General features: G+C 43.5%; 1 pseudogene; it reads right to left on the reverse strand.

Annotated features, from left to right (window-relative positions):
- Positions 1–344: 344 nt before the first annotated feature.
- Positions 345–18,722, reverse strand: part of LOC115111359 (ubiquitin-associated protein 2-like) — a 32,112-nt pseudogene continuing 13,734 nt past the window's right edge.

Here is an 18,722-nt window from a genome sequence, read left to right on the forward strand (position 1 = left end):
AGATGGAATAATTTAATAACCAACGATTAGAGAAATGCGGTCTTAATCTGTCGAAGCGTTTATTAAATTGCATCTGAGCTCCTAGAGTGTGAGGATATCCTTTTATTTTTCAAGTGTTCTACTCCGCTAGCCAGAACCTCACCTAAACAAGTGGCCGAAAAGCATCTCTGCTTTTCTGGGTCAGCGGTATGGATGGCGCTCAAGTACGAAGGTGGTGTGCGGTAGCCCTGGTCAGTTCAGGGTCAACAACAAATCACACATTCAATCACAACATCTAAGTCCAGTCTGCCCTCACAATCAGTACCTCACAAACTAAATGACAAGAATGAACTTGGGCAAGATGATTACTGCTCAGAACTTTTATTCAGATGGAAACGGTTAAAATGAAATTAAAATATACAATTTTAATGGGCAGGTCTTTGAGGCGTATCGATGGAGCGGAAGGCACAGAGGCAGCCCCCCCCTTGCCAGAGCCACCCAATCAGAAACAAAAGGAGGGAGGACCTACGGCTGAAGTTTTAAAAAGGTGAAAATGAAGGAGATAAGCTGGATAACTCAAAAGTTGTGTATAAAAAAAAAAAGGAGACAAATGTAATTTGTTAATGTGGAAACCCCCCATCTGAGGTCCTCATTTCGCTCAGTGCTAAAGCTCTCTCCTTTTCCATTTTACTCTATAGGAGTTCTCAGATGTATTTTTGTAATGTCTTCCTGCAGCTTTGAAAAAGTAAACAAAAACGTCTTTCAAAAATAAAATGCAGCAACCACATTTCATGTTCTACTATTACATATACAGTATATATATATAAATACATACATAAATATCTTACATGGACAACCAATTTTGAAAAAGGAAAAGAGAAAGAAATGGGGGAGTTGGAGAAGGGACACACACACACAGCCTTTAGTATGGGGGGCCAGGACAGACTCCCCAGGGGTACCCTTCAGTTGGCCCAGTAAGGGCTTCCATAACTGGACTTACTGCCCTGGCTCTTCTGCTGCATGCTGCTGGACTGATTGCGCTGACCCGGAACACCCTACAGGGGGAGACAATGCACACACCCTACAGTCAATTAATGGCTATTGGGTCAAACTAGGGAGAGGGGTATTTACTAGAGGGTAGAAAAGTTGTTTGAGCAAAATGGGAATATACAGAAACGGCGCTTCCTAGTCAAAACTCATTGGAACCCATCCCAGAACCCCATCTCCACTTTTTATTTATATACTCAGCCCTATCTTGACAGACCATTAAAACCTTTGCAATCCGGCGGAAGTCATTCACCACTGCAGTTCAGCTCCGACACTAAGTCCATGTATGTCTATGGTGTTTATCAACAACAGGAGGAGAATGTTAAGTGTATGGTGTTTATCAACAACAGGAGGAGAATGTTAAGTGTATGGTGTTTATCAACAACAGGAGGAGAATGTTAAGTGTATGGTGTTTATCAACAACAGGAGGAGAATGTTAAGTGTATGGTGTTTATCAACAACAGAAGGAGAATGTTAAGTGTATGGTGTTTATCAACAAGAGGTTGAAGGGCTGTTACCTGTCCGTCTTGGGTGAGGTGGTGGTGTAGCAACTGAGAGTGTGGCTGCTGGTGGGCAGGCAGAATGTGGAGGAAGGGTGGCGGGGCGTAACCGGGGGCACCCCCGGGGTTCAGAGGGCCCGTGCCCCCCAGCGCAGATGGCAGGCTGAAGGGAGGGGGCGTTCCCGCGTGGAAGCCCTGCTTATCAAAAGACTGGGGTTGGGGACAGTGAACAGAGTGTGGAGAGGACCATTATATTGTGTAATATCTGAGCATAAGAGGTATGATCCTGAATTTATCCTCATTCATATTTCAATCCTGTGGAACTGAGGTGGTCTGGCTCCTTAACATCAATAAATCCAACCAGCCGTATCAATTAAAGCCGCTTATTCTCAGACATGACTGAAACCAATGATTTGTATACACATCATTGGCTGAAACTAAAACTATACAGCAACTAGTGATGTCACGATACACAGACACCATTTTCTGTGGCAAAAAAGAAAACATGAAATAGACTAAACTATGAGCTTTTAAAACCTACTTTTGTAAAATACTGTGAGCTATAGCTTGGAAATGAAACACGTGACAACATAAGGCTGTTTTCCCCCCAAAATTTGGATCGTTTTCCCCCAAGAAATGAAATCTGCTTCATGTTTTGTTTCCCTTGCTTCTTGGTATCGCGACAACACTAACAGCAACAACTATAAACCAGGTGTTGACTGACTTCAGCATAGGACACAGTATGTTAATGAGCTCACCTGTGTCTTGCTGTACATTGAAGCACCAATATCGGGCACCCCTCCACTGCTGCCTGAGCTAGACAAACCTGGAGCTGTGAGCGAGAGGAAACAAACATGTCAGTTTGCCCCCGCGAGGCGGCACGGTGTGGGTTGGCAATGTTCAACATTTCTACTGAGGAAGTTGACCATTTCAAGAGTTAGTAGTGACTGAGGGAGTATTTCTTAGTTAGTAGTGAGGGGGGTGTTTCAGAACAGTAGTATATACACTGCTCAAAAAAAATAAAGGGAACACTTAAACAACACAAATGAACTCCAAGTCAATCACACTTCTGTGAAATCAAACTATCCACTTAGGAAGCCACATTGTTTGACACTAAATTTCACATGCTGTTGTTCAAATGGAAGTCAACAGGTGGATTTTATAGGCATTTAGCAAGACACCCCCAATAAAGGACTGGTTCTGCAGGTGGGGACCACAGACCACTTCTCAGTTCCTATGCTTCCTGGCTGATGTTTTGGTCACTTTTGAATGCTGGCTGTGCTTTCACTCTAGTGGTAGCATGAGACGGAGTCTACAACCCACACAAGTGGCTCAGGTAGTGCAGCTTCCAGGATGGCACATCAATGCGAGATGTGGCAAGAATGTTTGCGGTGTCTGTCAGCGTAGTGTCCAGAGCATGGAGGCGCTACCAGGAGACAGGCCAGTACATCAGGAGACGTGGAGGAGGCCGTAGGAGGACAACAACCCAGCAGCAGGACCGCTACCTCCGCCTTTGTGCAAGGAGGAGCAGGAGGAGCACTGCCAGAGCCTTGCAAAATGACCTCCAGCAGGCCACAAATGTGCATGTGGACGGCATTGATGCTATGGACTGGCCCGCCCGTTCCCCTGACCTGAATCAAATTGAGCACATCTGGGACATCATGTCTCGCTCCATCCACCAACGCCACGTTGCACCACAGACTGTCCAGGAGTTGGCGGATGCTTTAGTCCAGGTCTGGGAGGAGATCCCTCAGGAGACCATCCGCCACCTCATCAGGAGCATGCCCAGGCGTTGTAGGGAGGTCATACAGGCACGTGGAGGCCACACACACTACTGAGCCTCATTTTGACTTGTTTTAAGGACATTACATCAAAGTTTAATCAGCCTGTAGTGTCGTTTTCCACTTTAATTGAGCGCGACTCCAAATCCAGACCTCCATGGGTTGATAAATTTGATTTCCATTGATAATGTGTGATTTTGTTGTGAGCATATTCAACTATGTAAAGAAAAAAGTATTTAATAAGAATATTTCATTCAGATATAGGATGTGTTATTTTAGTGTTCCCTTTATTTTTTTGAGCAGTATATATATATACATATACACACATACAACTGGCTCAGGTATATATATATATATATATATATATATATACATACATACATACATACATACATACATACACACAGTGGGGCAAAAAAGTATTTAGTCAGCCACCAATTGTGCAAGTTCTCCCACTTAAAAAGAGAGGCCTGTAATTTTCATCATAGGTACACTTCAACTATGACAGACAAAATGAGAAAAAAATTCCTGAAAATCACATTGTAGGATTTAGTGAATTTGCAAATGATGGTGAAAAAAATAAGTATTTGGTCAATAACAAAAGTTTCTCAATACTTTGTTATATACCCTTTGTTGGCAATGACAGAGGTCAAACGTTTTCTGTAAGTCTTCACAAGGTTTTCACACACTGTTGCTGGTATTTTGGCCCATTCCTCCATGCAGATCTCCTCTAGAGCAGTGATGTTTTGGGGCTGTTGATGGGCAACACGGACTTTCAACTCCCTCCAAAGATTTTCTATGGGGTTGAGATCTGGAGACTGGCTAGGCCACTCCAGGACCTTGAAATGCTTCTTACAAAGCCACTCCGTTGCCCGGGCGGTGTGTTTGGGATCATTGTCATGCTGAAAGACCCAGCCACGTTTCATCTTCAATGCCCTTGCTGATGGAAGGAGGTTTTCATGCAAAATTTCACGATACATGGCCCCATTCGTTCTTTCCTTTACACGGATCAGTCGTCCTGGTCCCTTTGCAGAAAAACAGCCCCAAAGCATGATGTTTCCACCCCCATGCTTCGCAGTAGGTATGGTGTTCTTTGGATGAAACTCAGCATTCTTTGTCCTCCAAACACGACGAGTTGAGTTTTTACCAAAAAGTTATATTTTGGTTTCATCTGAACATATGACATTCTCCCAATCTTCTTCTGGATCATCCAAATGCTCTCTAGCAAATTTCAGACGGGCCTGGACATGTACTGGCTTAAGCAGGGGGACACGTCTGGCACTGCAGGATTTGAGTCCCAGTCCGGCGTAGTGTGTTACTGATGGTAGGCTTTGTTACTTTGGTCCCAGCTCTCTGCAGGTCATTCACTAGGTCCCCCGTGTGGTTCTGGGATTTGCGCTCACCGTTCTTGTGATCATTTTGACCCCACGGGGTGAGATCTTGCGTGGAGCCCAGATCGAGGGAGATGATCAGTGGTCTTGTATGTCTTCCATTTCCTAATAATTGCTCCCACAGTTGATTTCTTCAAACCAAGCTGCTTACCTATTGCAAATTCTTCCTAGCCTGGTGCAGGTCTACAATTTTGTTTCTGGTGTCCTTTGACAGCTCTTTGGTCTTGGCCATAGTGGAGTTTGGAGTGTGACTGTTTGAAGTTGTGGACAGGTGTCTTTTATACCGATAACAAGTTCAAACAGGTGCCATTAATACAGGTAACAAGTGGAGGACAGAGGAGCCTCTTAAAGAGGAAGTTACAGGTCTGTGAGAGCCAGAAATCTTGCTTGTTTGTAGGTGACCAAATACTTATTTTCCACCATTATTTGCAAATAAATTCATTAAAAAGCCTACAATCTGATTTTCTGGATTTGTTTCTCATTTTGTGTCATAGTTGAAGTGTACCTATGATGAAAATTACAGGCCTCTCTTTTTAAGTGGGAGAACTTGCACAATTGGTGGCTGACTAAATACTTTTTTTGCCCCACTGTGTGTGTAATATATATATATATATATATATATATATCTCACGGCTGATAACAAGTGAAGGGGGCGGGGAGGAGAAAGGGGCGGGGAAGGGGGAGGGGGTGCGTCCTGGGGCAGCTGAGTTCAGTGAGTGTACCTTTCCCTGGGCCGCTGCCAGCTGATTTGGCCTGTGACTGGGCAGAGCCTCCGTACCCTCCCTTACTGTACTCCCCCGCGTGGCCCTGAGACAGGTCGTCAAAAGCTGAGAGAGGAGGAATGGAAGAGGACCAGGAGGAACGAGTAAAGTGGATGGGGAGAGTAAAAAGGACAGGAGAGGAAGGGGTAAGGGGGAGAAGAAGAACCGAGAGAGAAGCAATAAGGCAACTGGCTAGAATAGCATGTGAACAGCGACTATATCCGCCAGGGGGGTGGGGCCATGCTCGCTAAGCAAGAACTCTCCCTCTCAGCCACACACTGTCTGTGATTTCAGTTCACTCTCTCGCTCACTCACTGACACACACACCTGTTCCATACGCGTGCTGGCCGTAGCTAGGCTGATGCTGTTGGTGGTACTGGCTGGAGGGGTTCCCCAAGCCCATGTTGGGCTGCTTGGCCGAGACCGGAGGCACAAAAACGGTGGGGCCGTACTGGAAGGCGTTGGGCACCCCGGGCATGCCGGCGTAGTAAGGAAGGCCGGTGTAGCCGTAGCCTGGGGGCAGAGGAGGATTGAGGAAGGCCTGGTTCTGCTGGGCCTGGCTCTGTCCCAGACCTTGGCTCTGAGCCTGGGGGGGCTGCTGGGGCTGAGCAGAGGGGCCTTGAGACAGGCTGTTGGGGGGAGCTGGGGAAGACGAGTCCCCTCTGCCAAACTTGGTCGCTTCACCTAAAAGAGAGGGGAGATGGTGATCAATATGGGTCCGATTCATACTTTAATGCTTTTCCGACCAACTTCTCAGTAGTTGGTATTCAGACTTGCCTTATGAAGGTGCGTAACGGGCTTTGCAGGTGTAGCTCCCCTGCACTGCTTAATACATAATTCAATTGCTGAAAACTCCCACTTGCTGGCTAATAGGACCTCTTGTCGAGTTCACTCAGTAGGGTTTGTACATTTATCTAAATCCATCCCTTTAAATTTGGTGTGCCTTTAATTAGAATTCACTCAATAGAATATATGGAGAGCTCAGAATATTAGGGTCAAAATATTAAGTATCAATAACAGAAGGTCATGTACATACACCCATGTTTCTTTCTGCACCAATTGGTCGATAAAAAAACGGATATTGTGTATTATTTAGGGCTAGGAAAGTATTTATGAATAATAAACAGGTTTGGAGAGCCTTTATGCACTAAATACATTGGTAAATCAAAAATAGTGGTTTAATTCATCCTGAAAGTTGCCATAGTCAATTGTTCAAACCATGAAATGTCGGGAAGGGGAGGAGCGTACAAAGACATTGAACAATAGTCCTAAAAAGCTTCACAAATAATTAAGGGAACTGATGACAACGGTCCAGTAGTCATGTGCCATGTTTAAATTGCTACATATAGTCTGCGGTCCATAATGATTCAAATAGGCTACACGTCCCAAATTATTGCATAACTAGTAATACGTTTGTCTAATATGATCTACTATTACTAGCGATCCTCAGGAACAACCACACGAACGTGACAGAGGAAAGAAAGGTAAACTAACACTAACGTCAGTAACAGTTAAATGTGGGTATAACTGACGGTGGCTACCAAGTGGCGAATATTTAACACAATACAAATGTTAAAAAGTGAGAAGTCTGGGCATGTATACTGAACAAAAACAAATGCAACATGTTGGTTTCATGAGCGGAAATAAAAGACGCACAAAAAGCATCTCTAAAATTTTGTGACCAATTTATTGACATCCCTGTTCGTGAGCGTTTCTCTGTTGCCAAGATAATACATCCATTTGACAAGTGTGGCATATCAAGAAGTTGATTAAACAGTATGATCATTACACTGGTGCACTTTGTGCTGGAGACAAGAAAAGGCCACTAAAATGTGCAATTGTCACAACATAATGCCACAGACTTCTCAAGTTGGGGGAAGCTCATCTGCGTCCTCACCAGGGTCTTGACCTGACTGCAGTTTGCAGACCTGACAACCCTGTCCAACTTTTTAAGATTACCAGAAGCGCACAGCAAATTGGAGAATTGGCTACACAAAGCTTAAGTAGGCTAACGCAAAGAGAATGACAGCTGTTCGCTAAAAGAGTCAAGTGTATAAAGCCTATGTAAAGGTTCCTATTGTATTTCTTTGCAGCGCATACATCATTTCAGATTCTCTAAATTGATAGAATCTCAAATCTAGTGCGAAAGGAATTTTAGAAGCATAGCCTCTATAGATAACACCGGACACCCATTCATTCTTCATTGCGCAGGCTTCTAAACTCCTGACTCCATTTAATCCCAAGATGTTTGTGTTGTATCAGGACAGACAAAGATATATAGTAAAGCAAACTTTACTAGGCATGTTGTCAACCAGCACATTAATAAAAGTAAGTAACAACTGGTTTCCGTTTCCTGTGTAACATCAATATTGCTACATGTCCTTTTTTTACAACAAAAAAGGCAGACTCCACCTAACTTTGGCTTGTAAATCCATGTCTGCAAAAAAATGGAATGTGAACTAAATGTTTGTTTACTGTCTGACTGTGCATTAATTATTATTTTTTACCTTCCCACAAATTCTTTCAGGTGTATAGGTCTTCAGATGGCCCTACCAGACCTTGTGTGGAGAGTGTTGATTACATCAGGAGGTGCTTAACCTGAGATGTTTGGATCTTCGTGTTGAGGTGCATCGTTCACCTCTAGGTTGTGTTCTGCACCCTGCTGGGCATCAACTGGTGCTCTGTTTACTGGCTCTGTGCAAGTCTCCTCAGTGGTGAAATCCTCAATTTCTCTGCTCTTCCTCAGGCGTCGCCTGTTCCTCCTTTAGACTTGTCCCCGTTCCGTCTTCACCTCGTAGGAACTTTGCTCCACAGGTCTGACTACTGTGGCCTTCTGCCACCACTGTTTCTGTCCTGTGAGTGGCTAAACTCCCACCCTGTCATCTCGTTGCAGCTCTGTGAGATCCTTAGCAGAGGTGTCTTAGTACGTTGCCTGTTTGTTGTCTCATTGAACTTCTCCAGCTGACAGTTCGCCATCCCCGGTCTCAGAAGATTTTCACTCATTATAAGTAGTGTCTTTGTACGTCTTCCCATGAGCACCATTGCAGAGCTGTTGTCTGTTCCTTGTGAAGGGTATTTCTGTGATCCAGCATGGCCAGGTATGGGTCAGCACCTGCTCTCTTTGCTTTTGTCATCAGTCTTTTGGCTGTTTTCACTGCCGATTCCACTTTCCCATTACTTTGCAGGTATTCTGGAGACGATGTTGTGTGTAAAGTCCCAAGCCTTGCTGAAACTTCGGAACTCGTCTGAAGAGTACTGGGGACCATTGTCTGAGTAAAGGATGTCAGGTATGCCATAGCGTGCAAAGTGTCTTCAGTTTTCAAATGACCGTTTTCAACTGTGTGTTCTCCAAATGGAGAGAATCAACTGTGACCATGTAGTCTGTCGTTGAGCTGGAACAAGTCAGTCCCTATATTTTCCCAGGGACGCTTTGGTGCTTCGTGTGGCCTCACCGTTTCTTTCTGCTGCTTCATACCTATATTGTGCCATGTATGTTCTCAGCTGTGCATTCATGCCTGGCCAGTAGACACACTCACAAGCTCTTTTCAGACATCCCTCTGTTCCTATGTTTGAGGAATGGATTCTCTGCATTCTCTGACCTGAGGGCAGTAGGCACAATGACTTGCTATCCTCTGAAGACAATTACATTTTGCACACTCAGCTCACCTCCGTTGTGAAAATACATTGCTACTTCCAAGGGTACATGTCCTTTCACTTCAGGCCACCGCTGCAGGATCACATTTTTCAGTGTCTGGAGCTCCCAGTCTAGCTCAGTAGCTCTCTGGATGTGCTTTAGTCTCTCGCTTGACACAGGGAGGTAGTGTATGATATTGATTGATTCCACTGATCTCCACAGGGGCTCTGTTGTCTTGTTCTGTGAGGTATGCCCTGCTCAGGGTGTCGGCCAGCACCACATATTTTCCCGGAACGTATCGGAGACTGACCTCGTAGTTTTGGAGTCTCATGAGCATACTTTGTAGTCTTTTTGGTGCGCTGAGGAGAGGCTTTGTCATGATGCTCAAGGCTTGTGATCTGACTGCACTTCCACAGTTCATCCATATGTGAATTGGTGGAACCTCTCCATGCCAAACACCATTGAAAGCAGCTCCTTCTCCATCTGTGCATACCCTTTTTCAGTCTGTCAGGGCTCTGCTGGCGTATGCTATTGGTTGTCCTCCCTGCATCAAGGCTGCTCCTAACACACTCTGAAGCATCACACTGTAGTACAGGCTGCTCTGTTGGGTTGTAGTATTTCAGCACAGGGGTCTGTGTAAATGGGATCCCTGATTTTATTGAAAGCCTGCTCATGTCTCTGACCACTCCCACAGTGAGTCCTTGTGTGTTAGCTATCGCAGTGGCTCGCAGAGCTGCTTGGCTGCAGAACTTGGCTAGGTAGTTTACCATGCCCAGGAAGCGCTGCACCCCCTGCACATTTGTAGGCCTAGGCATCTGTTTGATGGCTGTCACTTCTCCTGGGTCCACTTTCAACCCCTCTGATGTTAGCAGGGCGGCCAATGTAGGGCACTTCCTTCAGCCGGAGCTGCAGCTTCATATTGAGCTTCCTGCATCTGTCCATGCGCATTTTAAGGTTTTGGTCATGGTCCAGAGTCACCGCTTCATCATTGTCTCCTACTCCCACAATCAAGATGTCATCTGCAATGATTTTGACTCCTGGAAGTCCTTCCATTGCCTGGTTCAACTTCCTCTGAAAGATCTCTGGGGCTGGACTGATTCCCATTGGCATGCGCAGCCACCTGTAGCGTCCCATGGGTGTAGAGAACGTGGTGAGATGGAGGAATCCGGCTTCCAGTTCCACATGCCAAAATCCATTTTTTACATCACAAACGGAGAACACGCTCTATTCAGATCTGGCCGCACGTCTGGGTAATGGCTCCTCGAACGCCTTGAGAGGTTTCGGATCAATGCACACTTAGTTTTCCAGAAGGTTTCTTCACTACGATCAGGCTGCTAATCATATCTGTGCTTTTTTCAACTGCTTTTATCATCCTTTTCTCTAGAACACTGAGCTCCTCTGAGTGTTTATATATTGCTACTGGCAGCTGGACGGGCTATACGCACTCATCCACTTCCAGCTTCAGTTTGCCAGGTAAACATCCATCTCCCTGTAATACATCAGAGTACTCCTCTTTAATTTGCTCTTTAGTCCAGGATCCTGTTTTCTTGATGGCCAGGATGTGATGCTGCGCAGTAATTAACTCAATTGCCTGGATAGCCTTACTGCCGAGAATGGGCCTGTGCACATTCTCGTTGAGTTCATCGTAGTCAACTCGGTAGGTTTTCTTAATGTGTGGATTGATCATTTTAAGTGTGCACTTCCCCAGTGGTTTCAGAGTACTCTTGTTATATAGGTGACTGGCTTTTGAGGTTTGCAGGGATAACATTACAACTAGCACCACAATCTAGCTGAAATCTGACTGACTTTTTGTTGACCAGCATGGTTGCAAAGAGAGCTGCATTGGGGTCTGTGGTTCTCCTGCACCACGTTGATGCACTCTGACTTTGCCCCTAGTGTGATGCACAGAACATCCTCACCACCGAGTCAGCTGACGCATTTTCCATTGCCAGGACTGTTTCTCTTGCTGGTCCCTGCACTTTCGCAAACTGTAGAGCAGCGATTGTTTTTCCCACATGATTTACATTTTTGTCCATATGCAGGGCATTTTACCTTTTTTCTCTCATGTGTCTGTCCACAGTATCATGCTCTGTCCCTCTGTAGGGTCTCTCCCTCTCTTTGTGTTACTGCATGCACTGCTACAGGGCCCTACACTTGTATGACTTTAACTCTGTCTGGACAGTTCTGCAGCTCTTCCAATCTGTATGCATTTCTCTAAACTGAGATCAGTCTCCGAGTAAGTGCTCTCCAAAGTGTGGGTCACATGTCACACACAATCCTGTCCCTGATAAGAGAGTTTGATTACGCCAAAGTTGCAGGTGGCCACTAGAGTCCTCAATTCAGTGAGATATTTGTCTAAACTCTCATCTTGGCTGTGACTTCGCATGAAAAAAAACCTCTCAATTAATTCATTTTTCTTTGGATCACAAAATGCATCCAATGCTGCAATTACTTCAGAGAGATTTTCTTTTGTACTTCCCACACATAGATTTGTGAGACCCTATCTGCCCTTTTCCCCAATGAGATACAGTAGCTTCACTTTGTAGTCATCAGGTTCTTCTCTCATTGAATTTCTCTTTCCCAGGTCAGTGCTAAATTACAATCAAAGTCTATTTTTCCCCGGAGGTTTCAGTGCATTTTCCATGGCGATTTAGTTGTAGAATGGAACGTTAGCTACTAACGAAACTGCTTGTATCCAATAGCCAGTTAGCATTTAGCATGGAATCACTCACGATAGCCAGCTAACGTAGATGTTCGGCGCGATGACTAGGCTGTAAACGCGGCACTTTTTCAAACTGCCGCCTGGGATGTATTCTTCATTTTCATCGATGAGATCCAGGTTCTTTTGAGTACCGCTGCCACCATGTTTCAATATGCTTTGTGTTGTAGTCACAACAAGACAAAGATGTATAGTAAAGCACACTTTACTAGGCATGTTGTCAACCAGCACATTAACCTCTTAAGTCGACCCTCTACTTTTTTGAACATTTTGTTAAAAATCGCGCAACATTTCAGCGCCCTGCTACTCATGCCAGGAATATAGTACGTTCATATGGTTAGAATGTGTGGATATGAAACCCTCGGACGTTTTTAAAACTGGTTAAATCACGACTGTGGCTATAACATAACGTGCGTTACATCGGAAAGCGCAGGAAAACCTGATCACAGAAAATGGAAATAAATATCCTTGCGCCACTTCCAGCAAATGTTAACAGTGAGCCGAATTAGATAAGACCGAGCATTCAACTCCCACAGCATCCCCATGTTGTCTAGAGTCTTGTGAATTTAATCATCTTTGATTCTTGGTTGAACCGAAACAGGGGCACCACTTACCTCCGGTCTCCGCCCAGATCATTCCGGAAGAGCTCTCTCGTGAAATTTTTTCCAAGACGACAGCTAATGATTTTTACATCGCCTAAGGATGATTTTTATCGCTTATTAACGTTTACTAATACCTAAAGTAGCATTACAAACGTATTTTGAAGTGTTTTGTGAAAGTTTATAGTCTACTTTTTGAATTAAAAAAAATGACGTTACGTTGTGAAATCGCTGTTTTTTTCGTTTATCACACAGTCTACATATAACGATATCTTGGCTTTATATGGCCCGATTTAATCGAAATAAAGACCCAATAGTGTTTATGGGACATCTAGGAGTGCCAACAAAGAAGATGGTGAAAGGTAATGACTGTTTTCTATTTTATTGTGCGGTTTGTGTAACGCCGAAATGCTAATTATTTTGTTTATGTCCCCTGCTGTGTTTTTGTGTTGTAGTGTATTGGTGCATGCTATCAGATAATAGCTTCTCATGCTGTCGCCGAAAAGCATTTTAAAAATCTGACTTGTTGCCTGGATTCACAACGAGCGTAGCTTTAATTTGATACCCTGCATGTGTATTTTAATGAACTTTTGAGTTTTAACTAATACTATTAGCATTTAGCGTAGCGCATTTGCATTTCCAGAGCTCTAGTTGGGACGCAAGCGTCCCAAGTAGAAGCAAGAGGTTAATAAAGTAACAACTGGTTTCTGTTCCCTGTGTAACAGAGTAACATCAATATTGCTACATTGATATTTATTTTTGATTATACTTTGTGACATGAATCATAATTACAGTTAGTCTACCGGGTTGCGAAATGCTCGTAATGTTAGGTGGAAAATACAACTAAATGGGATGCATAATTAAATGTATATCACACTCACACAAATGCGACCAGTTATTTTTCGTATTTGCATTTAATTTCTTTCACTAGCAAATGGGAGTGAACTACTGGCACTAAAGGCCACTGAATTCCCATATTTGGTTCACTAACGTTAGTGTGAAACGACTAGTGTTTGCCTTTCCACAACACACGGAGTTGAAAAGGGATTTGTACATGTGTTTAAGTACAGCGGACAGTCGACAAACTCATCACAACAAACAGGAGGAGCAGACACCGGGTAGCTACGTTGAATAATGACTTCATGTCCGTTGACACAAACATGTATGCATGTTGCAGCTCGAGAAAAGGGATGTTAGATTTACTCAGTGGATTCATGTTTTATTAAAATGTAATAAAAACATTTTTTTTTAAATCAGGCCTTATTCATTTCTGCGTACGTTTAACTCTGATCTCATAGCTGCGGACAGATAGAATTGGCACGTTTGATTTGACATAACTGACTTGTGGTCAAATGCTCACCTTCGATGGCAACTGGCACGCTGGAAAAGTGCGAGCTTCACGGATGAATCCCGGTTTCAACTGTACCGGGCAGATGGCGTTGTGTCGGCGAGCAGTTTGTTGATGCCATGTGGCGGTGGGGTTATGCTATGGGCAGGCATAACCTACTGGACAACTAGGGTTGCCAACTGTCCCGTATTAGCCGGGATGTCCCTATATTATATATTGTCCTATACAAGACCTCCCTTGTCCCGTATATTCATCCAATCACAGTATAGTGTAAAAGCGCCAATTCCTGCAAAGTAATTTGTTATTGTTCGGTCGGTTTGGCATATCAAGGAAATATGGATAAACATGCAAAAAAAAGACTGCAGCTACAACAAACAATGTAAAGCAAAAAAGACGTGGGTTAAGCCCGTCAGTGGTGACTCAACGAAAGCTTTCTGTACTTTATGCATCGGGAATTCTCAATTGCCTATGAAGGGGAGAATGACCTAACTCGGCATGCATCCACAGAAATGCACAAGGCCACACTAGCTAAAGGTGCTAGCAATATCAGGGCATTCTTCGTGACGTCTACTGCGGACACTGACATAATTGGAAAACACCCCTCCGTGTACCAGTTATTGAGCAGTGTCAACAATCGCATTCTGAAAGCTAATTGCTCAGCTCACATAGCTCATAATGCCTGCAAGCACGCCTGCGATCAGCGGTCAGTGGATATTGAGAATTGTTTTACAGATCTACAGCCACTTATCAGTATCTGCTTCCCGAAGAAAGGAACTGCGCACATTTTTTTTGCCTTTGTTGACACTGAGTGGCGTGAAATTCTGGGACATGTTTGCACATGATGGCTCTCTTCATCCAGCGTTGATCGTCTCCAGCAAAGCTGCCCAGCTCTTACATCATACTTCAGGTCCCTTAGTGAGCTAGGGAGACCTGTCCTGTGGCACTGAATAGTATTTTTGAGTATGAAGAAAAAAAACGGAAGCTGGTGAGGTTTATCTGTGCCTTTTCCACAAAGTGGGTGTGTTTTTGACCAACTCGTAAAAAAGCTGGACGAAACAACGCTCGGCATCACAGATGTTTACGAGGAAGTCTAAAAGTTCAACATTAAATATGCTTCAGCTGAAACAGGACAGTTTTTTGAACTGGGCAAGTCAGTTAAGAAAACATTCTTATTTTCAATGACTGCCTAGGAACGGTGGGTTAACTGCCTTGTTCAGGGGCAGAACGACAGATTTTTACCTTGTCAGCTCGGGGATTCGATCTTGCAACCTTCCGGTTAGTAGTCCAACGCTCTAACCACCTGCCTTACATTGCACTCCACAAGGAGCCTGCGTGGCAGGCTGACTACCTGTTATGCGAGTGCAGCAAGAAGCCAAGGTAAGTTGCTAGCTAGCATGAAACTTCTCTTATAAAAAACAATAAATCAAAACATAATCACTAGTTAACTACACATGGTTGGTGATATTAATAGTTCATTACATTTACATTTAAGTCATTTAGCAGACGCTCTTATCCAGAGCGACTTACAAATTGGTGCTTTCACCTTATGACATCCAGTGGAACAGCCACTTTACAATAGTGCATCTAAATCTTTTAATGGGGGGGTGAGAAGGATTACTTTATCCTATCCTAGGTATTCCTGAAAGAGGTGGGGTTTCAGGTGTCTCCGGAAGGTGGTGATTGACTCCGCTGTCCTGGCGTCGGGAGGGAGTTTGTTCCACCATTGGGGGGCCAGAGCAGCGAACAGTTTTGACTGGGCTGAGCGGGAACTGTACTTCCTCAGTGGTAGGGAGGCGAGCAGGCCAGAGGTGGATGAACGTAGTGCCCTTGTTTGGGTGTAGGGCCTGGAGGTACTGAGGTGCCGTTCCCCTCACAGCTCCGTAGGCAAGCACCATGGTCTTGTAGCGGATGCGAGCTTCAACTGGAAGCCAGTGGAGAGAGCGGAGGAGCGGGGTGACGTGAGAGAACTTGGGAAGGTTGAACACCAGACGGGCTGCGGCGTTCTGGATGAGTTGTAGGGGTTTAATGGCACAGGCAGGGAGCCCAGCCAACAGCGAGTTGCAGTAATCCAGACGGATTACATAGAAGTTCATCTATGCGGTGCCTGTTAATTTATCATCGAATCACAGCCTACTTCTCCAAACGGGTGATTTAACAAGCGCATTCACGAAAAAAGCACTGTCGTTTCACCAATGTGTACCTAACCATAAACATCAATGCCTTTAAATCAATACACAAGAATATATTTTTAAACCTGAATATTTAGTTAATATTGCCTGCTAACATGAATTTCTTTTAACAAGGGAAATTGTGTCCCTTCTCTTGCATTCTGTGCAAGCAGAATCAGGGTATATGCAGCAGTTTGGGCCACCTGGCTCGTTGCGAACTGTGTGAAGACCATTTCTTCCTAACAAAGGACTAATTAATTTGCCAGAATTGTACATAATTATGACATAACATTGAAGGTTGTGCAATGTAACAGCAATATTTAGAGTTGGGGATAAAATAAGGAAGGGTTCTGTATTTCACTGAAAGAATAAACATTTTGTTTCCGGATTTGACCATTTTAATGACCCAGGGCTCATATTTCTGTGTTATAATTAAGTCTATGATTTGATATTTGATAGAGCAGTCTGACTGAGCGGTGGTAGGTAGCAGCATGCTCATAAGCATTCATTCAAACAGCACTTTCGTGCGTTTGCCAGCAGCTCTTCGTTGTGCTTCAAGCATTGACTTCTTTATGACTTCAAGCCTATCAACTCCCGAGATTAGGCTGGTGTAACCGATGTGAAATGGCTAGCTAGTTAGCGTTTCAAAGTCACTCGCTCAGACCTTGAAGTAGTTGTTCCCCTTGCTCTGCAAGGGCCGCGGCATTTGTGGAGCAATGGATAACGATGCTTTGAGGTTGGCCGTTTTCGATGTAACCCTGGTTCGAGCCCAGGTAGGAGCGAGGAGAGGAACGGAAGCTATACTGTTACACTGGCAATAGTATAGTGCCTATAAGAACATCCATTAGTCAAAGTTAATGAAATACAAATGGTATAGAGAGAAATAGTCCTATAATTCCTATAACAACTACAACCTAAAACTTCTTACCTGGGAATATTGAAGACTCATGTTAAAAGGAACGACCAGCTTTCATATGTTCTCATGTTCTGAGCAAGGAACTCAAACGTTAACTTTTTTTTTTACATGGCACATATTGTACTTTTCCTTTCTTCTCCAACACTTTGTTTTGCATTATTTAAATCAAATTGAACATGTTTCATTATTTATTTGAGGCTAAATTGATTTTATTGATGTATTATATTAAGGTAAGTGTTCATTCATTATTGTTGTAATTGTCATTATTACAAATAAATATAAATTGGCCAATTAGTCGGTATCGGCTTTGTTTGGTCCTCCAATAATCGGTATCGTTATTGGAAAATCATAATCGGTCGACCTCTAATCTCCGGTGATCATATGATCAAATAGATCTAAAACTGTCATTAATATTAACAATCCCCTTATCCAAACAGATTACTCATTTACCTAGCTTTTATCAATTTGTAAATTACAGTGCATGGAGAACTCAGCCATAAAAGCTAGAATATGCATAGATTGAAGTTTGAGTGTTTTCTAAAACTGTTTGAATGATGTCTGCGAGTATAACAGAACTCATATGGTAGGCGAAAACCTCAATAAAATCCAACCAGGAAGTGGGAAATCTGAGGTTTGTAGGTTTTCAACTCAGCCTATCGAAGATAGTGGGATATTGGTCATCTTGCACTTCCTACGGCTTCCACTAGATGTCAGTCTTTAGAACTTTGTTTGATGCTTCTACTGTGAAGTGGGGCCGAATGAGAGGGGATTGAGCCAGGTGTCTGGCAGATTGCCATGAGCTCGTGACGCACGGTCATGTGAAAGTAAGCTTGGGTTCCATTGCTTTTCTACAGACATAGGAATTCTCCGGTTGGAACATTATTGAAGATTTATGATAAAAACCTAAAGATTGATTCTATACTTCGTTTGACATGTTTGGATTTGTTTACCAAACGCCCTAACAAAAGGGAGGTATTGACAGAAATTATGAACTTTATCGAACAAATCAAACATTTATTGTGGAACTGGGATTCCTGGGAGTGCATTCTGATGAAGATCATCAAAGGTAAGTGAATATTTTTATAATGCTATTTCTGACTAATGTTGACTCCACAACATGGCGGATATCTCTTTGGCTGTTTTGGTCTCGGAGCGCCATACTCAGATTATAGCATTGTGTGCTTTATCCGTAGAGTTTATTTGAAATCTGACACAGCAGTTGCATCAAGGAGAAGTATATCTAAAGTTCCATGCATAACACTTGTATCTTTTATCAATGTTTATTATGAGTATTTCTGTAAATTGATGTGGCTCTCTGCAAAATCACTGCATGTTTTGGAACTACTGAACATAGCACGCCAATGTAAAATGAGATTTCTGGATATAAATATGCACTTTATCAAACAAAACATACATGTATTGTGTAACATGAAGTCCTATGAGTGTCATCTGATGAAGATCAAAGGTTAGTGATTAATTTGATCTATATTTCTACTTTGTGTGACTCCTCTCTTTGGCTGGAAAAATGGCTGTGTTTTTCTGTGACTTGGTGACCTAACAATCGTTTGTGGTGCTTTTGCTGTAAAGCCTTTTTGAAATCAGACACTGTGGCTGGATTGACGAGCAATTTTATCTTTAAAATGCTTGAGGAATTTTAATTATGAGATTTTTGTTGTTTTGAATTTGGCGCCCTGCACTTTCACTGGCGGGGCGCTACCGTCCCGAATATCCCTGAGAGGTTAACCCCTCGGTCAGAATTCCCCCTCTGAGAACAGGCAAATGCATGAGAGGGAATGAGAGAGTATTTATACCCCTTGACTTACTCAACATTTTGTGTTCCAACCTGAACTCAAAACAAATCAAAAGTATCCCCCCCCAC

The sequence above is a fragment of the Oncorhynchus nerka genome, linkage group LG27 (assembly GCF_034236695.1).
Source record: "Oncorhynchus nerka isolate Pitt River linkage group LG27, Oner_Uvic_2.0, whole genome shotgun sequence".
Classification (NCBI taxonomy): Eukaryota; Metazoa; Chordata; class Actinopteri; order Salmoniformes; family Salmonidae; genus Oncorhynchus; species Oncorhynchus nerka.